Source organism: Pezoporus occidentalis, unplaced genomic scaffold, assembly GCF_034315485.1.
Source record: "Pezoporus occidentalis ecotype Australia unplaced genomic scaffold, CSIRO_AGI_Poc_V1 ctg2, whole genome shotgun sequence".
NCBI classification, from domain to species: domain Eukaryota; kingdom Metazoa; phylum Chordata; class Aves; order Psittaciformes; family Psittacidae; genus Pezoporus; species Pezoporus occidentalis.
The window spans coordinates 15,300,183-15,327,305 of record NW_026913855.1 but is presented as its reverse complement, the minus strand read 5'-3'; the positions used below and the strand labels follow the sequence as shown (position 1 = coordinate 15,327,305).

Sequence of the window (27,123 nt, the reverse complement as noted above, 5' to 3'; positions counted from 1 at the left end):
ACTCTGCTCCAAGCAGCATGTGCCAAGTTAGAAAGATTTTATTTCTCTTCAAGGATCTCTGCTTGCACAATGGAAAGCAAATAGATACTCTCATCTTTGGAAGATTTAGCAGGAAAGGGGAAAGGATCAATACCAGCTCAATCTGCAAGACATTAGTGTATTCAGAGTGCCTGCAATAAATTTTTAACCTTTTCCAGCTTCCTTGGGGACTGGCAGGTATTCAAAAATATCAACACCCTCATCCCAAAGCTTCACTGTGCAAACCAAAACAAATGAGATATTTAGAAAACCACTGATAGATAAATCATAACATTCCCTTTTATTAGACAAATAATATACTTTATTAGAAAAATAATAGACTACCTTTCTTTTTGTGAGGCAGAGCTTAATGCAAAGGAATACCTGGTTTTATCAAGAGCCAAAATTTTCCATTAATTTTATTTTATTTAATATTAATACCAGTGGAAGGGTGTGATGACTGAGGCAGGTTTTCTTCTGGTGTATATTGAACATCAAGTAGCTTGTGAGCGCAGCACCAATAGTGCCGAAGTTGCGTGTCTGTATTCTTCTCATTTCTTGAAGAGGGTTGTGATTTCTATGTGGTGCTTCTGGGTGCTCAGATCAGTTCTGAAATGAATTAGCTCAAGTCTTTATATGGTGTCATACTGCCAGGTATTGCAAGCAGTCTTGCTCACAGACAGACCCTGACACAAAGTAAGTGGGTGCAAACAGGTCATGTTGTATAACAGCCAACAAGATGTTGTGAAGGTTTAAACATCCTACAATGAACTTTCAAGTGCAAAGATTCTGTTTTGTTTGACCCCTGTAGACAGAGACGATATAAGAGGGACTACCTTGACAATATGAGAACCTGCAATGCTCCATGGGTCACTGAAAGGGTAAGGCAGAAGTCCTCCTCACATTGCATTTTGTCAGCACGTTTCAGCCACCTCCAAAAAGGACAGGAGAGGCTTACAAAGAACTGGGCATGAATCACCAGCTTGGTAATTGTGTGATGTAAGACCTAAAGGGGCAAGAAGAGATTTTGATAACTGAAAAAGTTTATAGTGAAACGCAGAAAATGCTGTATGAGAGAGGTCACTGCTGGAGATTGTCAGCAGTGCAAGAAGAAACATTAGAAATGTCGATCAGCTCAAACTAAGGCATAGGCCAGAGGAAGGAAGGACAGAGAGGGTTAGAAGTCTCTGTAATTATAACATAGGGATCACACAGTATCAGTCTCTGAGCAGGATCTGAGCTCTGAAAATGGCCACATAAAACCTAATGTGGCCATCTCTAAGTAAGTGGAAGAGAGAAAAACAGTCTTTCAGTTCCCTAAACTCTAATCCTACATCTCTGCATAGCAGTGTTTGTAACTCAGGAGTAAACAGGGAGGGATCAGCTCTTTTAATCTTAATCAAATAGTAATGCAAAATACCTGGCTCAAACCAATCTGCAAAGGTCGGGGTCATAGGAAGTCAGAAGTAGGGAACTGTGGTTTTCACAGATGGAAAATTTGCACCGATATCACAGGGGTATATGTATAATAAATTATTCTGAAACATATGTACTCTAAAATTAAGTATACATGTAACTCCACCCTTAATTTATCTCTCAACAATGTTTTGTGCTTTGTCTCACTGTCAAGGGAGCCCAGCTGCACTTGCAAATTAGTGTTAATTTTGCAATGCAGCTGTCATATGCAATGGGTCAGAGCAATGAAAGGCTTTTTAATAGAAATTGAAATTAATGTAATCATAGTCTCACAAGTAATTTTTCTACAAGAGGAACAAAATACTGATACCTTCTTTGTATTCCTCCAGGAATTCAGCATTCCGATATCATGTCAGTCACCCTATTTGCATTTTGTCTAATTTTGTGAATTATTCAGCATTCAGTTTTGGCTCCTTCAGAGTCAGTACAGTGTGTACTCTGAATACATATTACTAATAGCTCCACAATCAGTATTCTGCATTCATAACATGGAAGGAATTAACTGATTTTATGTGCTTATGACATTCAAAGTAAAATATCTGAAAGATATTAGTGTAGATAACATCACTGTATGCATGCATAATAGCACATATGTGGAAAATACACACTGCTAGAATCAGTGTACTTCTTGATCAGTAAAAAACTAACCAAAGTTTAATAACATCTGTGGGGGTTTTAAGAGTCTCATTAAGGAATAATTTTTTCTACAGGTTTTTTTGTCTCATTCCCTTGGCACCAATCCTAGAGACACTTTGATACATGCTTGACTTTCAGTATCCAAGTAATCCCAAAGGAGTCAATGTGACTATTCATAGCTTTAACCAAAAAGACATGCTTAAGTGTCTGCAGGATAGAGGACTTAGACTGTACTCCTGCAAAGAGCTCATAATGAAATGGCCAAAACCCATGGAGTATAACAGAAATGTGCCCTTGAGAATGGAAAAGCTATAAAGCCAAATTTAGTCTTGGAATATGTAAGCCCTTTGGAAATGAATGGCAACATTGATGTTCACCAAGAAAGAGAGGGCTTCTGTCCCCAATTCCTGTGGTAGCCCTTGGGGTGACATATGTATTTGCAGTCGTCCTTGTGCATGCAAGTCCAGAATACAAAAGCGATTATCTAGTTAAGATTAATTTCAGATCTAATCTGCTAGTTTTCCACATTGTAGAATTCCCTGGATGCTGCTTGGTTTTGTCCCTCTGTAATCAGATTATTCGAAGTTCCATCCATCACAATTGATTTGCTCTGTAATGCATTAAATTGGTGTGATGTGTAATCGTCTAATGTCTTCTGATGCTTCTTTCCCCAGTGCTGCTTCAATCATTGAACAGTGTCTTGATGTGAAGATGTTAGACAAAGTAACACATAGTGTAGCTGCCAATTGTAGACAAGTAAGTAGAAAATCCTAAAATAGGATGTGACAAATGTAATGTAGGCTTACCCAGTGCCAGAAGCATTGCTGCAGTCTGCCAAACTTCTCAGGTTTTTGCACCTTTGAATCTCTTTTCCCACCACCTTCAGAAACCTGCTCAAAAGCTACTATCTATTTAACGTTATGGGGGGGGGTCTTAGCATTCACCATCAGCCACTGACTGATTTTCGTTATTGATGTTCTACTGGAAAACATGCAAAGTAATTAAAAAAAAACCAAACCCACCCCCCAAAGAACCCCCAAAACAAAACAAACAACAACCAAAACCCCACTGCATCATATGAACCATTTCAATAGTAAACCAAGTGCTGGGCCTGAAATTTCCTGTTTGAATAAGAATTCTGTGTCATGCCTTGATGGTCGTCAAATAGGCTGAAATAGCAGCATAATGATTCATGAAACAACATCAAGCAAGGAAGGTGTGAAAGCCTTCCCTCAACTACGTTTTATGAGTTTCATTCCTGAAGTGGAACAGAGTAGTGAACTCAAGCAGAAGTATCTATTAATTTTTACAGCTGGCTATTGCACCATAAACCATATTTGCTCGTGCCTAATATTGGTAAAATAAGAAGTAGCACCTTTCATACTCGTTGAGTCAGAATAACAGCACAAGTGAACTACATTACTAAGGTAACTAAGGGCCTGGGTTGCCTTTTAATGAGACTCATATTATTGATCTGCAAAAGCAGAGCTGTGTTCAAGTCCTGTAGGATTGAGTGTCATTTTCATGTTAAGGCCTGTATTAAATGAAGTAGAAGGGTCAATGGAACACCCAGATACTGTATTTCCAGTAGCAAAGAGATCCTTGCATGACAACAGGTATAAGAAAAATGGAAATGTCCTAGGAAATGTCATTTTTTTTTGTAGAAACAGACTAATGTATTTGTTGCCATAACACAGAGATCAGAGCAGCTTATACAGAAGAGTATGAAGAAGAGGGTCTGAGGTGAATCTGTTCTGCTGTAACAGTCTCAGACATGGTGGTAACACACCCAGAGTAATTTTCCTGGCAACTGTCTATGCCAAGGTAGAGACTTTAACACAGAGTAAGTATCAGATGGTGGATGAAGCCCTGCAAGTGTCCTGGCCTGAAGGGAATGTCTGGGGCTAGGAGATACAGCCTTCTGTCTTGTGGAAGCTGTGCTGCCAAATGGAGGAGTTACAGGAGGACAGCACTAGAGAAGAATAAAGGTGATAGTCAGGATCTTCTCTGAAATATAGCAAATTTGAGAGCCCCAAAGCTCATCTGTAATAGAGAGGCAGTTTGCTCCCTCAATATTAAGGTAAGTGCAACCTCTGGAGAAGGTGAAGGGTGGAAGCTGGTGACTTCTGGCACTAAAAGGAAGGCTCCTGCCCTACCTAAGGGTTTGCAAACACAAAATAAGTTTACTGCCCTCGAATCTGACGAGGTGTATGGGTGTTGTGTATGTGTCGTATATGTTAACAGCATGCAGAAGTACTAACATTTCAGAAGAGTCAAGTGGCTCTCTTATCAGAGCCTAGAAGCTGTATGCTAGAGCATGAGGACGGCACAGACAGCTGAGCCTCTCGCTTTTCTCTTGTTCTCTGTTGTCATGGGCTAGAATGGAACAAAACTGTGAATCACTGAAACCTTGCTGTGGATGGACTTTTTCTGAACTCTGCTGCCAATTGTCATTGGAGTAACTTATTACATCCTTCAAAATCAGCATTGCAAAAAAGTCTTCCTGGAACTACAAAGCATCTTCACTTCAAATGAGAAATATTTGGGCAGTGTAATAATGGTATTTTTCACTCTGTATATATGTATTCTTCAGGGCAAACGTGTTGGGTACCTGCTTTTTACCCCTGAGCTGAAGTATCTCCTGTCTGTTTGCTTTAGAGCCAACAAGCATGCAAGCAGTGAATTGGCAAGATCTTGCAAATGCTGGATGTGAATTTATTCTTGTTTTCAATGCCTCCAGTTTTCTTTTCATGTTCAAAGCAGTAGACAGTTCAAATGACTGCATTCCTGTTGAAAAGGGCTCAAGTCCACTGGTTACAAGAAACACATACTTAGATGAGTAGCTTCAAGTTTTTATTGGTTATCAAGAGTTTAATAGATAAATCTTATTTTCCCCCATAAATATTTGGATATGTCATAAATATATGCAGTATATTCTTTAATGCTCTGTGTCAGTCATGAATGTGAAAAAGGCCATGGGTCGGTTGTCTTCCTTTATATACCCCTGTATTTCCTTAGAAAGCATTGACATAAGAACATGTCCTGTCACCAGAATTGGTGTCAACCAGCAGAACTAACCAATGTGCTTACATTGCCTCTTTCAATCTCTGAGACATATTGAAATATAACTTAGAATCTAATGACTTAACCATGCCCAGAAAACATGGTGCAAGCAGATTCTGCTAAGAGTACAATACATCAAAGGAGTTTCACTAGTGTGTCCTTTAGATAGGATATAGATGACTGTTTCTTTAATTGAAGCAAGTTTTGCAGACAAAGACAAAAATTATGGAATGCTAAAGGAAAATCAAAACATATAGGAGGCGATACATATCAGACAGTTGGGTTTGGCTTGCTTACTGCAGGCAGTTTTCCTTTTGTATCTCCATATTGCTGGGAAATGATGTGTTTCTGTTCTTGTGGTTCCGTGCTAATAATTTCTGTCATTTCCACTGCTGGCTTTCAGTTTCAAGATTACAGATATGTACACTGGGCTGTAGCTAATAAAACACTTCCTTACCTGCCACACAATTTCAAGGCCTTGTAGAGGTCACATTTAAACACTTGTTTGGGATCTCAAGTGTGCAATGGGATCGGCAGGACTGAGCTTCTTGCTTATCCATCTTCAGAACACTTTCAATAGTGCTATAAAACTTCTATTCAATGACATTTGATTACACTACTTGTAAGGATATTCACCAGAGCAATCCTACTGCCTTGTTCAAGGGTACTGTCTGCTTCAGGTAAGAAAATGCAGTGCCATAACCATGAAAGAAATCCCATCAAAGCAGTGTATTCTGAGCCTTGTATGCTCAGACTGGGCACTGTTTGTGGTTTTCCCAGTTGATTTTTCAGCAGAAATCCTCTGCTATTATAACTCAGCTAGAGACTTCCCTTTCTGTTCTGCCACTGTAATACATTGCTAACACATGCTGATCTGGCAAATCAGGTGGGTCATGCAGAAACCTCCATCCACCTATGGTTTTTCCAGTATACTGAATCTTCCCATTACAGAAGCAAATGCTTTTAAAAGCCCATCTTCTCTCCAGCATAGATACTCCTAAGTGCCACCTGAATAAGTGGGTTTCCTTACAATGACAACAGTTTTCTCTTATTTCTGATCAACTTGCTTATTCCCACCATAATTGTCAAAAAACTACAGTGCTTTCAAAAAATGAGGGAGAGCAAGCATTTTCATGTTTTTTAACTGTTTTTATACAGTTGTAAATTTTAAGTGACATAGGTATGACAAATGCCTGGTTTTCATATATCAGTCATGTAAGACACCACTGAATCAGGTCTGTTTAACTAAAGAATAAATGAAAGGGTCTGATTCTCCATCTGTTGAAGTCCCATGGGTGTAAGTTCAATAAGAGCAGTACCTCCTCTTTGATGGTTTCTTAGATATTGCTAATCTATATTTAAAACGTGTTTTAATTAAACTTGAAAATTAATTTCCTTTAACATCTGTTTAAAATAGATTAGAATTAATGAAGTCTGACCCCCTTATGGGTTAGCACAAGTGAAATAATTACTCTTCAGCAGCACAGGACACATTGTACTGGACTTTCTGGCTCAAGTTAGTGGTAGGAAGTCAAAGGAAGTTCAGGAAATACCAGAAGCTTTGAACTGCACTAGAAAATTTAGTTTCTCTTTATGAAAATTGAAAATGCATATGCTAAACTTGCATTGTGTCACTGCTACTAGTATTATGGAAAATTACCTGCATAAATTGAATATAGGAATATTCTAATTTGGAACTTGAAAGTGATTACAGAAAAATTAGTTCCTAAGGATGTGATAAGGATGGTACTCTTTAAAATAATGCTAATTCAGGTATCATCAACTCGTCTGAATTCAAAGTGAAGGAATTTCTTCACAAATCCTTTCAGTACCTCTGGGAAGCTACTGCTGCTGCCTACCACTGTTTCTTACCATTCCAGGTGCATTCAAAGGCTGAAGTCTCATTTGGCCTTAGATGGAAAAGGATCCAACTACAGAGAGACACAGGGTATTATTCTGACTGTGGATACTGGCAGTGTAACTAAGTGAAAGCATCTAAAAGGAAAATGCAGTAGTAAAATATTTTTTCATCAGGTGAAATAATTTTCACTAAATCTTACATGAACCTCCAGTTCTTCAAAGAGTAACACTCTCATTGATCTTCATTGCTAATGAATTTTCCTGTACAGATACCTTCCAGAGTGTGAGCTTCTACTGACCCCCACTGAACCTGCTGCCCAACATTGGAAGGTCTGTCTTGACATCTGACAGCCTCCTCATACCTTGGTGACAGCTCTTCCTGCTTAATCCCTCAGGCAATCTGGGAGACCTTAATTAGAGAGGTTCCCTACTGTTATATTGCTTTGCTTTTTCATTATTGGAAAGATTGCTAGCAGGAAAAATGAAATGTATTTGCCCTATTTGATACATATGATAGCCTGATCCATGCTCATCTGAACGCCTGTTTCCAGCATGACACTTGCTTGAGAGCAGCTTGCAAATTCAGAATGGGGTCTGAGGAAAAGCTGGCTCTCTCCTGGGTCATAACCTGTTGTGAAGGAGGGTTTTTTAAAGCCTCTTCTTCACCCCACACCTACAGCCTCTTTGCAGTGCCTGTGGGACAGGTAGTGGGATTGCAGGCAGGCTGGTTCCTGCTACAGTAGTTTTGTTTGGATGGGCTCAGATTTATCTTTATCCTTGGTTGGCACAGTGGTAACTGGCAAAGCACATAGTCATTTGCTAAAAGGAGGGGTGAAGTGAGGTGCTTATGGTTTCTTATGACCCTCGTTTCTCCTAACATGCTGGTTCTTTATGCTCAACCTCTGCAAATAGTCTTGTCTTGACACCTTTTGTGCTCTGGAGAGGGGAGCAGAGCAGTGAAAGATTTAATGCCTTCAGTTCTAGAAACTGCTGAATGGGTTTACCTGGAAAATAGGGTTTATTTATGTTTAGTCTATGGAACAGAAAGCAATGGGGAGATCTTGCTCATGCCTAACGTAAGGACATAGAGAAGACAATGTCAGATATCTCTCAAAGGTGCACAGTTATAGGAGAGGCAGCAGGCAAGTTACAACAAGGGAAATTGCAATCAGATACAAAGAAGAATTCTACCCTGAGGGTAATCCCACACTGGTGTGGATGCCCGGAGGGGCATGCACCTCCATAGGATGCATTAGAGCACCTGGCCTTGTGCAGCCTGACTTCAGCTGGTCATTCCCAGCCCAAATTACTCTGTGGAGTCTATGGTTTGATACCACTAAATGGATACCTGAGTGTTTCTTGTGTTCAGTAACACACCTCTTTTGTTGCTGAACTTGGTATAACTCTATCTACCCCAATCCGCGTTTTCACTTAAGAGCAATGGAGGAATGAAGTACTATGAAGACTCCTTTGAAGCTTCTGGTAATCAGAATGTCAAGCTATTTATAGCAACATCTATAGCTTTGGAGACCTTTGATAATTTCATAGCAGAATACATATATCTTCATCCTGATCTGTTTCCTATACTCAGTGTGGCATTTTCTGTTGCACTGCATTTATGCAGCATCCAAGGGCTATTTTCCACATGTGGAAGCAAACAATGGTGTAAGTTTCTTTATCACAACTGGTGTAACTAAGAAAAAAAAAATCAAGAAAGCAGATGGTGGAAGTTAGTCTGTTACATCCCTCATGCTGGAAGTCAATTGATCATCAAAATGCTGCTGAAAAACATGTTTTAAAACACATCCTTAATGCATGAAAAGATATTTTGCCATTCTGATAAGCTGAGCATGTTGGGGTATGATTGAAGGAGGGAGGAAAGCAAGCGCAACTGCTGAGTCTGGCCCCAACATGTTAGACCGTGTTAATAAGCCTGGCCTGGCAGGATGTGTTTCTCCAGCCGAAGCTGAGGGGTCATGTGCAGAGCTGGGAGCAGAGGAGGCTTGCTGGCTCAGCTGGTATGTAATATGCACAGCATCCTTAGCGCTGGTCTTGATGTGACAGTGGATTCTGATGCCTTACACTGAAACTTCTCTTATTTGTATTTTCATCAATCCTAAATCTATTCAAAACTTTTTTCTGCCAAAACAGATATGCCTTATACATGAAACACAGCAAAAAAACATTTTCTTTTTAATTTTCAGGAAGTCTGTTATTGCCAAAACATAAACTGCTTAAGGAGGAGGAGGAAAACTGGAGTAAGTGATATTTGGCAAGATCCACATGTTCCATTTGTTTGTGCAACAATCACTGCTGCTGACTTACAGCTTCAGAGGCAGCTGCATAAATACAGGGCTGTGATGACTGAGGAAGCCAAGAGACGAGCTGTAGAAAAATAACAGATAAAACCAGACATGTTCTGGATGCCACAGGGTAAGGCAGAGCTGAGCTATGCTGCAGAAGTCTTGCTGTGCTGTTACATACCTTCAGCATCCTTTTTTGGAGTATCTTTCATGTTGTTGGGAGGCTTTGTTTGGTTTTCTTATAAGGGTTTGCCATTAAAGTTTCATAACGAAAGAGACTCAAGCCATTCCTGAAAATATTAAGGAGACTTTCTGATGCAAGCCGTCAAAGCCTGCTTTTCTGGGCCCTGTGCTCCTGAGCAAAGGGTCCAGGAAGCCCTGAATATATCAGCTTCTGGTGTTTGCTAGCTGCTTATATGTGGGGTTTACTCCTTTGTTTTGTGGAGAAGTCCTAGGAACTACAAACTAATGCATTTAGTAAGTGCTGGAGCTGCTGCCACCCAGTCCCTGTGAGAGCTGACCTCCCCCAGATAAGGCCAGCACAAGCTTTTTCATACAAGGCTAATGCCTGCAGCCTTACAAGGGTTCTGCTGTGCAAGTTAAGCTTTGTCAGGCACTGTAATTTCTTTCTGCTTCTGATAAAACAGTAAAGAAATCATGGCATCAAAGAAATAGGCTGGAATAGAAAAAGTTATCTATTGGGTTTTTTTAATTGCAAATATTCACCTATAAAGCTTATTAATTGCTGCATGTTTACCAGAATTGAGCAATATTACGAAGCAATGGTATTAAGTAAAGTTGTGACACAGCTCACAGGCAAATGATGCATCTGAGCAAGAGCATCTGAATCTCAGTTTCCAAAACACTGGTTTTATTTTTTAATTTTTTTTTTTTTTTTTTTACCTAGTGTGTTAGCTTTGTATTTCTTAAAGGCATACCTCATGAATTCCCTGTGCATGTATTGGTTTTAGCTTACAACTGGATACGTTGCTTCCCTTGCTGATCAGGTCAGGTAATGTGTCTGCCAATTACACTTTAAAATTATCCTATAAGAATTCCTACACTATCACTACATACTAGGATTCTCTTATTTCTGGTGTACCTGCTACACTTCATCAGAAAATCCTCCTACATGCTTCCTCTCCTTAAATAACTGGTCAAATAGCCATGCTGAGTGTTATTTAACACGGTGCTATAATCTAAAAGCTCAGCAGGCATGTCTTAAGTAGGCTGCAAACTAAGGAAATATTTGGTTTCTCTACTGATGCTTGCAATTTTCACCCCTTATCTTTGCTTTTGAAATGAAACTAAGTGATACATATGCAGAAATCACCGATTTGACTGGTTTCATCTCACTCAGGGCAGACGGACAAAGTTTTACTTATAAGAAGTAAAGGCAATTCTCAATACTTTGTACTGTTTGTAAGGAAACTCTTGAGAATAAAAGGTGTTTGGGTGAAATGTTTAGGTTTATGTGTGAAGGGGCACTTGTTTGTTCATCTGCTTTTGCAAGGTGATAGTCTTCTTTTAGCAGTAGTGCTGTCATTCCTGCATTCCCCGGTTCTATAAAAATGATGATTAATTTTCTCCATGCTTGGTGCAATTTTATTTTTTATTCAAATCAACCATCATAAATAATAAAATACCATGAGAAAAATTAATATGTTAACCAGCTGATGGAGTTAAGCAGATATAGAGGTATCTTCTGATTTTATTCCTCCAGGTCAGGGTTGTATTTGGATTATAAGGACAGTTCTTTCAGGTTCTGTCAAGGTCCTTATTTTCTTTCCAGGGATACTTGTAATCCACAGGCTGAGGTGAGCCTGTGCTCCAATTGCTTCTCTCTGTAGAGCTGAGGGGAAATCTGAGTCAGAGACAGAAGCTGGTCTTGAACTAGAAGCAATAAAGTAAATTATCTTTTCTATTTTTCTTCCAAGGATGGAAGATGGGAGGTTTCATGACATCCCTCTGGAGCTGTGTGAATTGAGATGGCACAGGACTTTTCTTTATATTAAATTAAGTAACAGTTTGGCTGAACAAATCAATCTAAAAAGTGCCTCTAAAGCTGTTTACTACGGCTTGCTCCTATAGTGTTGATTGATTTTAGTGAAAGATGTGAACCTGAAGGGCATGCTTCTATGTGGAGTTTTTTTTTTTTTTTTGGGGGGGGGAAGTATTGTTGAGTAACTCCATGTGTGGGTGTGCAGGATAAGAGTGCTTTTTGATGGTTTAGTTGGATCCAGGAAGCTGAATATAATTGCTGATACCAGATTTCCTGGTGGACACAAGAAAAACTATTTACCTAGTCACAACAAAGTCCTGCCATGTATTTGAAGAGACTACAGATCCACTTACAAGATAGTGGCACCTTGTAGGTAGAAATAGTTTGCCTTTCCACAGAGTCATTGATAAGAAAACATCCCAGCATTTTAAACATGTTCTGCCCTAGTATTTTAAAGTGGTTTTCACCCCCGTTTTATAGATGAGGGAACTGAGGCACAATGAAGTTTAGCAACTACCTGATGCTGGAAACCTGGAAAAGGTCATATGCAACAATAATAGCTGGTTCTGGATAGCAGTAACCTAATCAATGGATAATATTGTCTTAGAGCTAAAGGCCTGGAGAAAAAAGCTGAAATATGCTTCTTCTCCTCTCTGTCTTTACTCATGTCTGCATATCAGTCACTGAGCTGGAAAAATGTGAATATTGCTGTACAGCATGAATGAGCTAAGTTGTCTCTTGTGCAGCGAGTGCATTTCCCAGCTGGGTAGGACATTGCAAGGGTTTCACGAGTCTCCAGCACTATTTCACTCAAGCAAGACCTTCTTGAGGAGGTCCTGGTTGAATGTGGCTTTTATTTTTCTGTCTGGAGGGATACAACAATCGCCTGTTTTCAGCACAGCCTTTGTGTGGCAGTCTGCATAAACAGAGCTCTGGTGCAACAGGGGCTGATTCAGAGATTCAAGAACCCTAGCTGTAACTAATCTCTATTAGTTAAACAGGAACTTTCCTGAAACCACTAGCCGGGGAAAAATTGCAGCAAAATGCTCAAAGGGCAATGCAGATAAAATCAGTGCAGGAGTGATGAGACTGCTGCTTCTTCCAGGTCAGATTGCTCTCCACTTAGGTACTTAAGTACTTAAAAAAACAAACAAAACCCCACCAAAACCCCACACCACCAAATCCCTCTTCAGTCCTGACATTTTGAAATAACTCAACTTTGCACAAGTAATGAGTTTGCCTCCTGGCCCAGGATTCCAGAGGAGGATACTGTGAACCTTGCTCTGCTCTGAGATGGCTTCCGGGCTACAAATACACTTTCTATTCTCCAGCTGCATTTTGCACTGACATGAAATGGAGATGGTTAGATTGCCTTCTGGTGCCTGTCTGTGCCAGTAACCACTGCTGGTGGCCTGTTGTTTCTCCGGCGATATTCAGAGGTGATGTGCAAAGGGGAAGAAGTTAACTGTTTGACAAGGGCAGCTTTATTTACAGAGTGCTGCCAGGCTAAAACCAGTTGAACTGCATGAAATAATGTGCATTGGTTTGGAAAAAGAGATGAAAAGCTGTGACACTGATTGGCAGTGAAAAGCCTATAAAACAGCACACATCAGTGGAGTAATTGACTGCTTCCTTCACATAAATGATTTTTTTCCTTGCACTATTCCTTATGCACTTGAACAAGCTGCAATTCATATTGATTGAGTGTAACAAACTTAAATAATTTTCTGAAAGCCATGATATGAGACAGAACTTGGATGAGAGGGTCTTTAAAGATAATATTAGTAATATTAGTAACAATCATTTAGGGATTATCCACAAAACCGCTGACTCACAAACTGTACTGGGAAAATAATTTCCTTCACAGGAATTCAGCCAAGCAAGGGAAGAGGACAGTGCTGACTTTGCAGCCCTAATGCACCCATCTCCCTCTATCCATCTGCTTCCCTGAGTTCCAGAGCTCCTTAGAAGCTTGCTCAGTGTCGCTACCTTGAGTGTTGTTCAATTATTTCCAGGGATCTGGGGTTTGAATTTTGGAAAAGTGAAAACCTTTCTGTTGAGTGCCTGCCGGCCTTGTTGCTTTTAATGAATTTTCCAGTATGTGAGTGTTGGCTTTGCCCCCATATAAGGAGGATCAGGTTTTCTCAAAATCCCTGTGCAACTTACAGCTAAAGCAAGCATGTCTGCAGGACCTGGCTGCCCAAACCAAACCTCATGTGCTGCTGGTGCACTACCCTGCAGCCAGGCAGAATTAACCTGTGCTGCAAGATTAAAGGACAACCTTGGGCACGGAGAGGACATCAGAGAAACAGAATGCTTCTGCCAAAGCAGTGTACTCTGCAATAAGCAGATAACTCTGAGCCGCAGCACTAGGTCTGGAACCAAGCTGTTGAAAAGTTTGGCCTGCTCAGATGTAGGGTTTCTTCATAAACATCTCCATGACAGAAAAAGTTTGCAGTTTCTCTTTTGCTGCTCTGGATTCATAATCCCAAGCGTTCTGCTGTCGAGTATGTTCACCTTATGTTTTTCCCTTGATCTGTTGTGAACTAAGGGGTAGCGTGGGGTTTAGTCTTTTTTTTTGGTCGGCTTTGCTTTATTTTGCAATGAAACCATATGCTATTCTTATAGTCTCACACAAGGTTCTGTGAGCTTCTGTCATCACAATATTTACAGAGGCTGTTGCGTACCAGCTATGAGACTTTACTGCGGCATAACAAGAGGAGCTGGGTCCCTGTGAAATGTTTGGGAACAAAGTTTTCCTTAAGTGGAAGTGTCTCTGAATGTTTCCTAGCCTCTTTGCGTAACTGCCAGTGGGTTATGTAAGGCAATGAGGTAGTAGCATTCTCCCTTTGGAAACCGCTTTCCGGGCAGGGAAAGGAAAGCGTGGCAGAGAAGAAGGCAAAGAGCAGGCAGGGCAAGTGTCCTGCTGGGAGTGAACCCAGCCTGGCCCCTGCGCGTGCCCAGGGGCTTCCCCCATTCTCCCCCACCTTGGTTTCTGCTCTTCGATGGGGCCCAGATCTCGTGACTGGCACAGACACAAAAAAAACAGCGGCAAGGACAAAAATGAATACTGGTGCCTCGTACTTGAGTGGGGCACGTGACCAATGACCGTGCCTTTCCTCTGTATCCAAAGGGCTGAAGAGGATGTAACTGAACCATTTCCCAGTGTAGATAGAGTTCAGTGGCATGTCTCAAGGGATCATGCTAAATTGATACTGTGGAAGATAATTAAATCGTGTGGCAGTTTATCACAGTACATGCCTGAATAACCAGTGACTTTAAAGGCCTTTAAATCATGGGTTTGTAGCTTGACTGTATTTATGAACCGTAAGGAACTCCTATGGATTTTGCTTGGCTGTTAGATTCTGTGGAAGAGAAGTCAATTTCTGCTTGGTTGAGTGACGCCACCTTGTTAGAAATGATGAAGTACTGACCTGGATGTGGGCAGCCAACTCTGTTGCTTTCAAAACCCAATCTGAAGTTTCAGAGAGGGTTAAAAATTGTCAAAACACTTATGTGAATACCCTGATATGTCAATTCCATTCACATCTTCTCCTTTACTTTGTCAGTTATTCCCTCTGCATTTTCCTCTCTTTAAGAAAATCTGGAAACATGGTCTGCAATTCTTGTATTATTCCTTCTTAGATTATGGTTCCGGCTAGTGGGAAAACAGAGCAGCAAAACCTTATGTCTCAAAGAGAGAGAAAGTGCTTCTGAATCGGGCTGGTGGTTGGGGGGGGACGGACAAGGCCAGAGCTGCTGGGAGATTTAGAGCACAGATTTCTGGGTGATGCTTGCTGCTTTTCAAACTACCCTTTCTGAGCATCATGAGAAAGACAAAACCTCTCAGGCACACCTGATTTTATTGCCACTGAATGATGTTTTCATTCTCTCTGTTGTCAAATTGACTCAAACACCCCTGCCAGAAGTTAGGACGCAAAAGGAGTAACAAATTAACCCATGTAGTTAGTAAGGCATCTCCAGGATGTTTTTAATATTTGACTTTGCAAAAGCTCCATCTGATCTGTGCTTTTTGCACCACTATTTTGTTCCTTTTTTTCTCTGTATCATCCTCTTGGTACTTTTTAATTCCTGTCCTGGTCATGCACAGATGCAAATTTTTACCTTAGGCTTCTAGACCTACATTAACATATGTCAAATTCATCACAGTGACCTGGACCCCAGGAGCCCAGTGTATCACAGTCTGTGAGAGCCTGGGGCTGTCTGTGTTTGCCTTGAATGTCGATCTAAGACCTTAGAAATCTCTGTTTTTTCTCAGAATGGCTTTTTTCCTAATTAATCTCCATACATGACCAGGTGTACGTACACATAGAAAGACAAGCACAGGCGTATGTGTAATTAACCCTTGCCTTCCTATGACTGTATTTTGTAAGTGCAACTTAGAGGCTTACATCCTGCTTACAGCTGTGTCTTTCTCCCCAGGCTCATATATTACAACACTGAATAACTACAGATACCTTGTGTTGTTGTTTTTTTTTCTGCAGTCTATTGTCATCTAGTTCCTGAAATGATAAATTTCAAAGTCTAATATTTTTCCTGTAAGAACAAGGAATACTAGGGAAAAAAATGCTCAAGTAGAACTTTGTTGCCCTTTTGCTATCTGTAAGTCAGTCTGTTGAAATCAGTTGAACCTTGTCTGTTCAGTTATTTCAAGATACAAGGCATTAAATATGTTATTTGAAATTCATGAAATAAATAAGTTTTATAACTCAGGGCCCAGCTGCATCAACATGAAAAAGTTGTTGTACTTTACAGATCCTGCTATCTATCATTCAAGCATATCTAAAAGCAAATTCAGTAATTGTTTCCTGCTTTCAAATAATACAGTTGAACTGTAAATTTTCAATATGCCAGATTTAGCAATTCACTAATAAGGCAATGTCAAGAGCTCCATCTTTCAAACTCTCAGTTGCAGAACGACATTGCTGTCAGAAATGCTTTGCACGTGCTCTTAGTCCTGCCGCTCCCATCTGTGGATGTGTAAAGATTAGATTTGAAAAATACCTTGTTAAAAGCGAGGTTTCTAAGGTTCAAGCATCAAACATGTATAAAGTAGGAAATGGCAAGACTGAGGCAGCCTTTTACAGATTTAATTTGCTACCCACACCTCTTCTGCTGATATATATACATTCTTGTGCAGTCTTTAAAGATCTAATCAATTATTCTTTTTCCCCTAAGCTTTCTCTGGGAGTTAATTAGGGTTGTCTAGTGAAGGAGATGTATAAAAAAGAGGAATCCTACCTAAAATTCTTGGGAGGCATGCAAGTCCATAGAAAAAATAAATCTTTTAATGAACTACAGAACTAATGCAAACTGGTTTCCCATGGTTTCCAGGCTTTCACTCCTTAAACCCCCTTTCCCTGCTTTTTCTTCCATAACTTCTCTGCCCAAGTAAATGGCTGGTGTGTCTGAGCCCATTCTGAGTCTTTTCCTTTACCCAAGCGCGCACAGTTTGAAGAGTGTTAATTATCTTTGACATCACTGACCTTCCGTGAAATTGGGCTGAAACTGCCCAGCAGGTTCACACATTGTCAAGGCAGGTGAACAGATGGATGGAGAGAGAGTTTGACTAACCTCAGGTTTACTGTTTTTCAGTCATCTGTAAGAGATAAACATGATACCAAGTAACTTGGTCTTACTTGTACCACAGATACCTGTGATGTGATTTAAGTCATTTAAGCTAAATTTTTCACAGATAGTTGCAAATTTGTATTTTTAATTTTCTGAGCACCTTGTTTAAGTAGACTGATGTGTGAAAGCGCTACAGCATTCATGGCTGCATTTGAAATCTATGGGATTGTGTAATATTAAGTAGTGACAAAACACCAGGCCTGAAAATCTTAAACTGGGCCAAAACATATTGGTGATTCACCAGGACGCTGTAGGGATGACTGCCAGCAATAACCCTTGGGAAAATTTATAATGATCCTCTTACTGGTTTTTGGCTGGTGATGTTAACAGACCTTTGGAGCTTTATGCTAAGCAAGAAGAAAGCGGTCTCTTGAATGGCTGCTCACTCATTCAGCTCTATCTGGCCATGTACCAAATGAGGCATGTTCCTAAAAGAAAGATAATTTGTCATCATGGCCTACGATTGTACCATTTTGAACACAAGGAATTATTTCCCACAGGCATGATATAAAAGGAAGAGAGGAGAAGCAGGAAGTTGAACAGCCTTAATTCAATGCTGAAATATTTATTTCACAGCTTAAACAAAAGTTCTCACCTGAAGAACATTGTTCTCACATAGAACATGCTTATGAACAAATATAACATTAATATTTTTCAAAAGCTTCCTTCTTGTGGCCCCTATGATTAGAGACTTCCAGCAAGTGATCTACATGTAACTGCAAAGCAGATTAAATTTTGGAAAGCAGCTTGGTACCCGTCAGGGCTGGGTAGAAAGGAGGGAGCAGGAAGAGGGAACTGTGGTCTAGTAAGTCACTTGTCTGCCAAAAACCAGACCCTGACGTTTGGTACACAGGGAAAGTGAAGCACAAGGGAATGTAATTCTAATAAACTGATATCCCTAGCACGCAATCTTCCTGAAAGATAGAGCCTAAGATTTCTGTGTTGGAGCGCAAACTTTACCTGAGCTGCTAAAGAAAATGGGCCCTTACCTTATCACAGAGAAAAAACATATTCTCCTCTTTCACCATCCAGACCGTACCAGAAGCATTTCCATCCTCAGATGCTTGCTTGTCCTCCAGTTTGTCTCTTTTTCACTGTGGCTCTGACACTGGCCAGAGCACTGTAGTTTGGGTTTAAAAAAAAAAAAAAAGTTAAAAAATAGCAATAAAAAGGAACGTAATGGGGTAGTTCATTCACTGTGGGATGTCCATAAACACAAGATGTGCCAGCAACTCCTGAAATGACAAAATATAAAAGGATTGCAGAATTATGGTTCTGTCCTCCAGAACTGAAAAACACATTTTGGAGACAAATAGAGAAATCTCAGCTTTAAAAAATGAGCCCTTATGTTGTGCTGGCAACCTTATTAATGAAGAAATTATATTTATTGTTTGCTGTCTAACTGACAATAACACCCCATATCAAGAAAAAAATAATGCCAGCTGAGTCCAGCACATTTGGAGACAGCTAAAAGAGTATGATACTTCCTAACTTTTTCATTTACTGTAGGGCTAGACTTAAGTATTTACACAACAACTGAGTCCCAGTTTCTTCCATGGCAGCCTCAAAATTCACTGATCCTATTCTCTGCATGCTTCCGTGGTACAGACAATAACCAGGATTATATGGATGTCTAATGATTGGTAAGATTTGGTGTAGTTTGGGGATCTGCTCAGAGAAACTGGACCATCAGTTTCCCAATGCACTAGTGAGGCAGGTTAATTAATTCCTATCAAAATCAGCAAATTGAAAAAGAAAGTGGAATGGTGATTTGCAGATTTCTTTTTAGCAAGCCACAAGTACATCTATATAGTCCTTCCTGTGAATCTTTTCCACCATAGCTGGAAAACGCAGACACACACAAGGATCATAAGACTGCTTCATGTCAGCTTAGAGAAAGAAACAGAGGTAAAGTTCACAGGCCCCAAAGAGTAAGGGGAAAAAAGCCCACAGGCTCATTCTTTGCCCTTCAGGGAGCAGAAATAACACGGAGTGAGGAAGATTGACTGAAAGATTAGGGTTTTATAAACTTTATTACTAGTGTTGAAAAGAGTTACCAACAAAGAACTTTCAGTATAAATTTTAGATGGTGAGAATATCAGCAGTATGCAGGGCCAGATGAAACAAATCATCCATCAAACTGTAAAAAACCTATCTCCCCATCCTTTACCCTTTTGGCAGTGTTATCTTCCTTTCCCAGTTTATTCTGCCCTTGCAGACTCTCTACTCAGCTGTAGAAATTTTCTCTTCCCCTGGAAAAAGACAGCATTGATCTAGCAGGCAGGCATCAGGGTCCAGGATGACCCTACTATAACTGTACGTGCATCTCCTGTGCATGGCAGAGGAGACTTTAACCTGGTAAGTGCTAGCTGCATTCTCTACACCTCTTCATACTTTCAGGCAAAGGTGAACAGATCCATCTTTTTCCTTCATAATTCAGATCTGAAGCTGATGGAGCAAGCAAGAAAGTGAGCACAGAGGGCAAGACATGAACTCCACATTGGTGACATCTAGAAGAACCACAGCATCTTTAAGGTAAATAATTTCCTTTCATGCTTACACGCCAGTTTACACCTGCACAAGCTAGCGTTGTCTTCATGGTGGTACAAATAATGAACACTTGGTGCATCAGCCAGTCATTGCATTATTGCTCCTCTGAGCTGGCGGTGTGACTGATGGCAAAGTTCAAAGGACATTTCTTTCAAAGGTCACTGTCCTAGATCATATGTCTGCCTTGCCAGTTTTTGATACTGACACTCTTCTAGATAAGAGAGAAGATGCCCCTGAACTTTGAAGTCTGGTGAAATACATGCACCAGGCCGCACACAATACAGAGAGACATTTGTGTCATCTGTTTTGGGCTCTGGGACAAGATAGCCAGGCTGTAGTCTGAAAGAGGTAAGATCACTTCTGAAAGATTGTCTTACCAATATAGTAAGCAAGTTATTTTGCCTACAAGTAACTGATGTCTTTCCAGTTGATTAAGCATTTTGCTTGTGATTTTTTTAATTTGCAGGGAGCAGCCCTGCTGCAGTGATTTAAGTTGTGGATGGAGTGTCAGTTTATGTCCTTGTATGAGGGCTAGATCAGAGGCTGTATGAGCCTCTGTTTACTACAGCAAATAGTAAATTACTGTAGCAAGTCTGTCAGCCAAAAGTATCATGGCAAGTTGTAAGCTATAAGAATGATGCTGGCTTTGTCCCTCTTGTATGAAAAGGGCACAGAAGAGCACTGGATTTGATAGAGAGCATAGGAGAAGATCTAGGACCAAAGTCAAAGTCATCTGACTTAATAGCTGCTGCAACTGATTCAATACCTTCTGCATATTGGCCCCCTACAAAAGGAGTTTTCATTGTGGAATATGATGCATGTTGAAAATGAGCCCTACCCAAAATCATTTTATCCGGCCTCACTTAAATAATGTGGAAATCCAAAGAGTAGTTCAGCACATGTAGTTTGAGCTTGGCATCTCTTGTTTGGTGACACACAGGAAAAAATACTACAGTAATATGGCGCTTGTAGAACGAGCAGTTAGTGAAGAAGAAATGTGATCATTAAGGAATATGACAAAACCTGGGAAAGTAAACCGCTCCTGGCTGAACAAATGGATAGAGAGTGCACAAAGATTCCTAGCAGCATTTTTGGGAGATAAAGAGTAAAACAACCCAGCCAAGCTGAAGAAAGTTAATACTTAAAGATAATGTTAATGGTAGAAGATTTTGGGCTGTTCTTTCAATTTCTCAAGTGTCAGAGATCCATGAGATGCTGTTTTAGTAACTCTATGTTTTAGAAAAGGATTTTATTTGTTTCTATTTGTTCTCTGCAACTTTGTTTCCAGTGTTTTAATGAGTATTTACATTTGGCTACAATCAACGTGCATTTTCCACATTAAAGAATACCTGGTTTAAGAGAGATCCTGGGTGACTTTCACAGGAACAAGGTGTACTGATTATCCACTATACCCACAATTGCTTTTACAGCTGGATGCAGTATGCATTGAGGCCATATCATTCACCAGAGCAGTCTCAAGGCCACCTTAGACTGCCATCACAACCATCTGTTACCATTAAACTACACCATTAAAACTAATCAGCTACACCATTAGACTGCCACCATGGCAATCTAATGGATGTCAACAAGTATTTTGTTTAGAGACAGTGACAGTCTGGTGATGCTCAGTTTCATAAGCTGCTATATTCGGAACAACTATCTTTAAACTCATTTCATACAATCAACAAGCCAAATTCTTCTCAGCTTCACCAGCACTTGCTCTTAGCAGCAGAAATCACAATGAGAATACGATTTTTTGTCATTGTACACAAATCCTGAATTTATTTGAGAGTCTCTGGCCTGGAATGTTTCTTGGTAAGCCTTGAGAAAGGGGTTGAGAGGCAGTACTGTGAAAAGCAAAGTTTTGAGGATAAATCTTTCCTCTAAGGTGTTAATCAGTGATCCTCTGACAAGGAGCAGTGGGTTGGAGGGAAGTTTCAATGACCAAGTGTTCGCAACCTGTCAGGGCTGTAAAGGGAGAAACAAATCAAGTACTTGCAGATGCTATTCAATAGCACAAGGCACACGCAGCCCCCAAGGACATGAATATTCAAGGATGTGTTTTCACTGGCCCAGAGCTCATGCAAGCCCTCAGTGAGATCCACACTTTGTATTTCATTGGTAATGCTTTGTATTTCAAGCTGAATACTAACTTCAAGAATCAGTAGAAAGTGAAGAGAAGTTCACAGAAAAATGATAATGAAAACAGTTTTGGGTAAAGAAACTTCATAGTAATTTTTAAGTTAAAAATGTATATGTTTGGTATGGCATTTGAAACTGCTTGTTTTACCCACACTTTACAAGCGCAAAAAAATTGGAAGTGCAGTGCTATGTCTGTTTTATATATCTATATATGTGTACATAAGTATGTACATGTGTGCATATACATATATACATAGTTATCAGTGTCACTGAAGAATCTGAAAACCTAGTATATGTTCCAGTGTATCAGCTGTATGAACTACGCAACATAATAGTTATGCATATTCAGGGACAAATCCACTTGCTTTGTCATCCATGGGAAATAATTTCTGATAGATGCACTAACAGGGGAACTATAGTTGAGAACAAAAAATTTTCATTATAGTTTTCAATTTCCATTTTATGTTGCCTTACCAAATAACTTACTCTTCAATTCTCAAACCCATAGTAGTAATTCACAAAGGCCATTACTCCAATAGTCCTTATTCTGCTATCCTAGGTATTTTTATTCCTTCTAAATACAGTTTTTTAGACCATGCTGACCATAAAGCATCTATGCCTAAATGAGATGTTCTTCCCACTCCAACACCCCAACTCTCCTCTTCCCCCCCGCCCCGTATTTCTTAGGAAGAATATAAAAAACCTGTGGCATATGGGGTTTTATGGCATATGCCTGAGCTTGAATTCTTGTTCCCTTTTGTACTTTGAAAGGTTTAAACCAGCACTGCACATTTTTCACTAGCAAGTGACTCCTACATCCCTGCTGTTCTGCTGCAATCCATCGGTTTCATGGGGTGCAGCACAAATGCACACACTTGTTATTGTCATAAATTCACTGTGCAGTTTGCCTTCTTTCCGTGATGTTCTCCAGGAGACCTGTATGTTCACTTCTAAGTAATGATGTACAGGCATAACATAGCTTTGAGGGACTGCTGAATCCACACTATGATTTAATTGTGTAATTGTTGATCCATGTTTTCCCACCATACGCAGCCCTACCTGTCTCTTTTTCCCCTAGCAGATGTAACTAATCACCAACACACCTGTAAGCAGTGTTTCCTAGAAGAGCTATCACATATTTCTTCTGTAATAAAGGAGTCAGGCTGACTGACGATATGCATATGGATGTCCTCTCCAATATAAATACTGCAAGAAAGGTGAGTATGGAGTGCTATGCTAAGAGAAGGAAAATGAAACATGGAAGTATTAGTTGGGGAATATCTGGCAGAGAAACAGCATGGCAGAAAATTAGGTGCTATAGAAATTTACAGGTGAAACGTGTCAGCAATGGGATGCCAAAACCAGGAAATGGTATTCTGGGGTATATTAACAAAAATGTCATATAGAACACATAGGAGATAATTACCGTGCTCCACTCCTCCTTACAGGGACTTCTACAGGAGGTGGGTGCTGGCTTTGGTGAGTGCTGGCTTAGGTCACTGAGCTCTGAGGAGACTGTAAGAGAAAGAAAGAAGAGGTTCAGAGAATAAGACCTATAAATACAGGTTGAAACAACTGGCTGTCTTTGGTCTAGAAGCAAGAAAATTCAAGTGAGATGTGTGTCTTCTAACACAAAAAAGGACTATAAAGGTTATAAAGAAGGGATTGATAAAACTATTGCTGTATAATTGTCAGTTCTGCTAAGGGAAATGGCAAAATGAAATTAGTTTAATTTGCAACAAAAGAGAATTCAGACTTACATTTTGGGGGTTTGGTTTTGGTTTAGAAAGTGTATTGATTTGGGCTGAAAATTTAAAGAACTATCCTAAGAGCAATAAAGTTCTTCAACAGCTTTCCAGTAGGAGTAATGATGATAAAATGGTAAAGCTCACTATTTTTAAGGTAGACTTTAAATACACTCTATAGAGCATCAAATCTAAATAGAAAGATAAACGGATTTTGTAAAATCAGTACTCCAGTATGTACTGATACAGTTCACAATAAAGACTCAATAGTGCTTATAGTGGTCCTGTTCTGATTTGTCTTTTAACTTTTTGGAATTGTGAAGTAACACTTCCTTTTTGCTCTTTGTAAAGGTCAGGTAGCACTTCATATAGACTTGCCCACATTTCATCAGGGATATAGATGGTGTATTTTTACAACCAAGCAGTATTTCTGGACCTGCAGTATAGAGTTATAGCATTAGCCTTGCATCTCTCCTTTGCCCTTTTGGTTGTTGCAATGTATTGCTGTCCCACAGCATTTCAGCCAGATAAAATTGTTTTAGAGAACCAGATTCCAGGCTTCTTTATAGCACAATCCATTATCTACACCACAGGTGTGGCCTTTAACATTGCCAGCACATGCTATAAAGTAACCAAAGTCCAACTGGAAATCTGGGATGTTTCCCATAAAATAAAACAAGTATGTTTTCTTCTACTTGCTGTCTACCTACTTGCTAGCAGCAGTATCTGAAAGTATCATCTCTAGCTGGCCCATACTATAGGTATAAAAGACAATAGAAGCACTTAAATTTGAGAGGTTGAGGGAAGAGCTTTGGATGCCATAGATTAAGACCCTGAAGGAAGGTGAAGGAATTTGTTGATCTTTGCAATCTGCATCTGGGAGAGTGCCCAGTCAGGACACTACTTTGCTGGTACTCCAAACCCCATAGAGAAGGTACCATGGAAGAGCAGGTATGATAGTGGTTGCATGATTGTTTTGAGATAATTTAAATAATAGCTGCTTTGAAAGAGATGGTTGCTATGCAGCCCTTTGCTCCACGGCATACTTTCTCTGTGTTGCCTTGTGTTGCCCCTCACGTTCATGCATTCTCATGCAAGTGAGGTCAAGGGGCTGCTCTATCTGAAAACCTAGCAAGAAGCAATAGTTCCCCACCAGATCAACTTTTGCTCTCCCACACACATTAGTGCAAGTGCCAGTGGAAAGCTGGGAGCAGTAACATCTCCCAGGGTACCAGGGAAGGCTGAGATCAAATGTTTCAGCTGCTGTCTGCAGCTACACTGGCTTAAAGATGCCATGAAATGCAGCTGAATCGGCCTGCTGCTACGCCTTCATTATTCGGATGAACATGGCCGATGCTTAAAGAAGCTTGAGCAGCTTCTGGTTCATCTGCAGGAGGAAAGCAGCCATGTCTCCCTACAAGGCTAGGCAGCTCTTCCATGGAGCCCCCACAAAGCTGCAGAGCTGGGACAACTTGCTCATGTCCCAGAATGCAGCTCTGATGGGTACCATTTCCATGTGCTTCAGGTGGACGCTTAGTTTATAAAATGCGTAGTATGTATAGAAATGTGTATGTATAGCAATTGAAGGTACAATATACTTCTATGATTTATCTTCCTAATTAACTTGTTCTACTTTGCTAATACATAAATTCCTAAGACAATTTCCAGTTTTGGGGAGAGGGTATTTCTAGAGGCAAAAGATTCTCTCTGAGTCATTGTTTTTGTCCTTGTTCTCACATTTTGCTGAGAGAAAAGGGAAGAAAGGAAATTATAAACTGAACGGACTCATGAAATTACAAATTATAAATGAGGAATCTGATCTGAAGTGTGTGACAGGACATCCTGCCATGCTGCTTTCTCAGTCTTTTACTTTTTTGTAAATAACATCTCCTTTCCTAGGCGAGAAAACAGAAGTGACACTATATGACTTGTCATTTTATGAAATGGCTGAGTACCTTTTTAAGTTCCAGTGGAACGTTAAGTAGTGTGGTAGGTGAATTCCTAGTTCTGCTATAATGTATTCTCTTCCTTTTTTGTCTGAAGTTGTGCAGGAAGCCTTTAAACCACCATGACTAATAAGGAATTTTCTAAAGAAAATTGCTCTTGACATGTTATTCTTTGTAAATAGGTGTAGTATTCTGCCTAGTCTGGTATGAATGCTTGCTTTTTGGCATTGCTACAGAGCAAGGTGAGCAGCCTGCCCTGCCATATGCACAGCTCTGGCCTACAGGCAGCATTGTAGATTTCTACATCGCTCATTCCTTCCCTGTGTTTCTATTACAGTGACATAGGTTGAGACTTCTTACACTTGAATGCAAGAAAAATAAGTCTGCCTCCAGTCTTCCTTCTTTCCCAAAACCAAGGCTTCCTCAAGTAACGGAAAATGGATGCTTGTTTTCAAAGACAAGGCTTCAAGCTGAAGACAGGTTGTATGCCTGGGCTTTAAGAATTATCACGTTTCTTGATGAGGGGGTGGAAACTTCTCTTTGATGGAGTTTAGTGTATCTCCAAATATAATATAGGTACCAAAAAAGCTGATTTTGAAACTTCCATTAAAATAAGTAAAAGATGAATGCTATTTGCATACAATAAAACAAATGTATTGCTCCAGGACCAAACTCACTTGCACAGGCAAGATAGATGCAATGTTGTTAACTACCTGAATGCAATGATTTGCAATGCGTCTATCTGGAAAATACACTTTTTATTTTAAGAGTGAAATGCCAGCCTGTTCTTTGTAATCAAATTCTGTCCCTTAGATTTCACCTATCCTGAATTTTGAGGTTTGTGTATGCATGCACAAAATCCAAATACAAATCAGTTAAAAGTGCTGAATGTTACCTCTTTGGGGGTTATGTGAATGTCTCATCTTTTTGGTCGGTAACAATACCTACTTGATGTTTTTCCTTGGACTGGAAAATATCAGTCAAGGTAAGCACAAAGAGTATTCTTTCTTTCCTACCATTTTTTACTTTGTGTATCTCCTTTTGTACACACAGGTGAAGGTTAAAATCCTGTTAAAGTAGGAATTTCCAAAAGCACAAGGTTATGTAAGTAAGCCTGCAGAAAATGGGTATCTGACTTCATTGTGTCACAGAAATGCCTGTTGAAGGAATCTCTGGGAGTCCCCTCCAGGCAGAACTATTGCCAGCCATATTCCTTGCCTGGTGAAGTCCTTTAAAACCTCCAACGATAGAGATTCCACCATGTGTCCGTATTTTACTTAATGCCCAACCCAATCCTATTTGGCAATTGCCTCTTACTACATTGTCTGTAACTACCAAGAAGAGTTTGGTTTGCCTCCATCATCTTTCTAACTGCGCTTCAAGTTGTCTTAAGCTGCTGTTTCTTTTGTTCATTTAGATTATCTCTGTAACTATCAGAGAAAGCTTTAAATCTTTTCTCTCTGCACTAGAGCTGTGCTCTCTGTGCTAGCCAGCACTTAACACAGCTGCAATCTGTAAACTGGTAAATTAAATATTAGCCTGGACATTGGATAACTTAGCACAGAGAACTGCCTGTACTGGGGAGGTTTGGGACTGACTGCACACCTTCCACAGCATGCTAACTACTAAAGAAATAAATACACACATGAAATCCCTGATCTTAAATGTTTGCTAATTTGGAGACAGATTGTGGTTTGTTTTGGCAAATAACCAAGCCTGAGCAGTACTAG

At 40.0% G+C, this 27,123-nt stretch overlaps 2 long non-coding RNA genes across 10 annotated transcripts; one reads left to right on the top strand and one right to left on the bottom strand.

The window, feature by feature from the left end:
* Positions 1-419: 419 nt before the first annotated feature.
* LOC134163263 (uncharacterized) lies at positions 420-23,238 on the bottom strand. 6 transcript variants are annotated; one of them, XR_009964658.1, is made up of 9 exons: positions 23,129-23,236; positions 22,806-22,938; positions 18,000-18,245; positions 16,866-16,978; positions 14,883-15,016; positions 9,538-9,646; positions 8,511-8,746; positions 7,066-7,124; positions 420-1,024 (listed from the first exon to the last, which is right to left on the bottom strand). It is a non-coding gene; the product is annotated as an uncharacterized LOC134163263 (long non-coding RNA). The 6 variants fall into 6 exon arrangements; XR_009964656.1 differs by lacking the exon at positions 7,066-7,124; XR_009964655.1 differs by lacking the exon at positions 420-1,024 and having other exon boundaries at positions 5,001-7,124.
* Positions 18,218-23,723, top strand: LOC134163264 (uncharacterized). Of its 4 annotated transcripts, none has more exons than XR_009964663.1 (4): positions 18,218-19,545; positions 19,776-19,908; positions 22,784-22,919; positions 23,489-23,723. It is a non-coding gene; the product is annotated as an uncharacterized LOC134163264 (long non-coding RNA). The 4 variants fall into 4 exon arrangements; XR_009964662.1 differs by lacking the exon at positions 23,489-23,723 and adding an exon at positions 23,151-23,227; XR_009964660.1 differs by lacking the exon at positions 23,489-23,723 and having other exon boundaries at positions 22,784-23,160.
* The last annotated feature ends 3,400 nt before the right edge of the window (positions 23,724-27,123 follow it).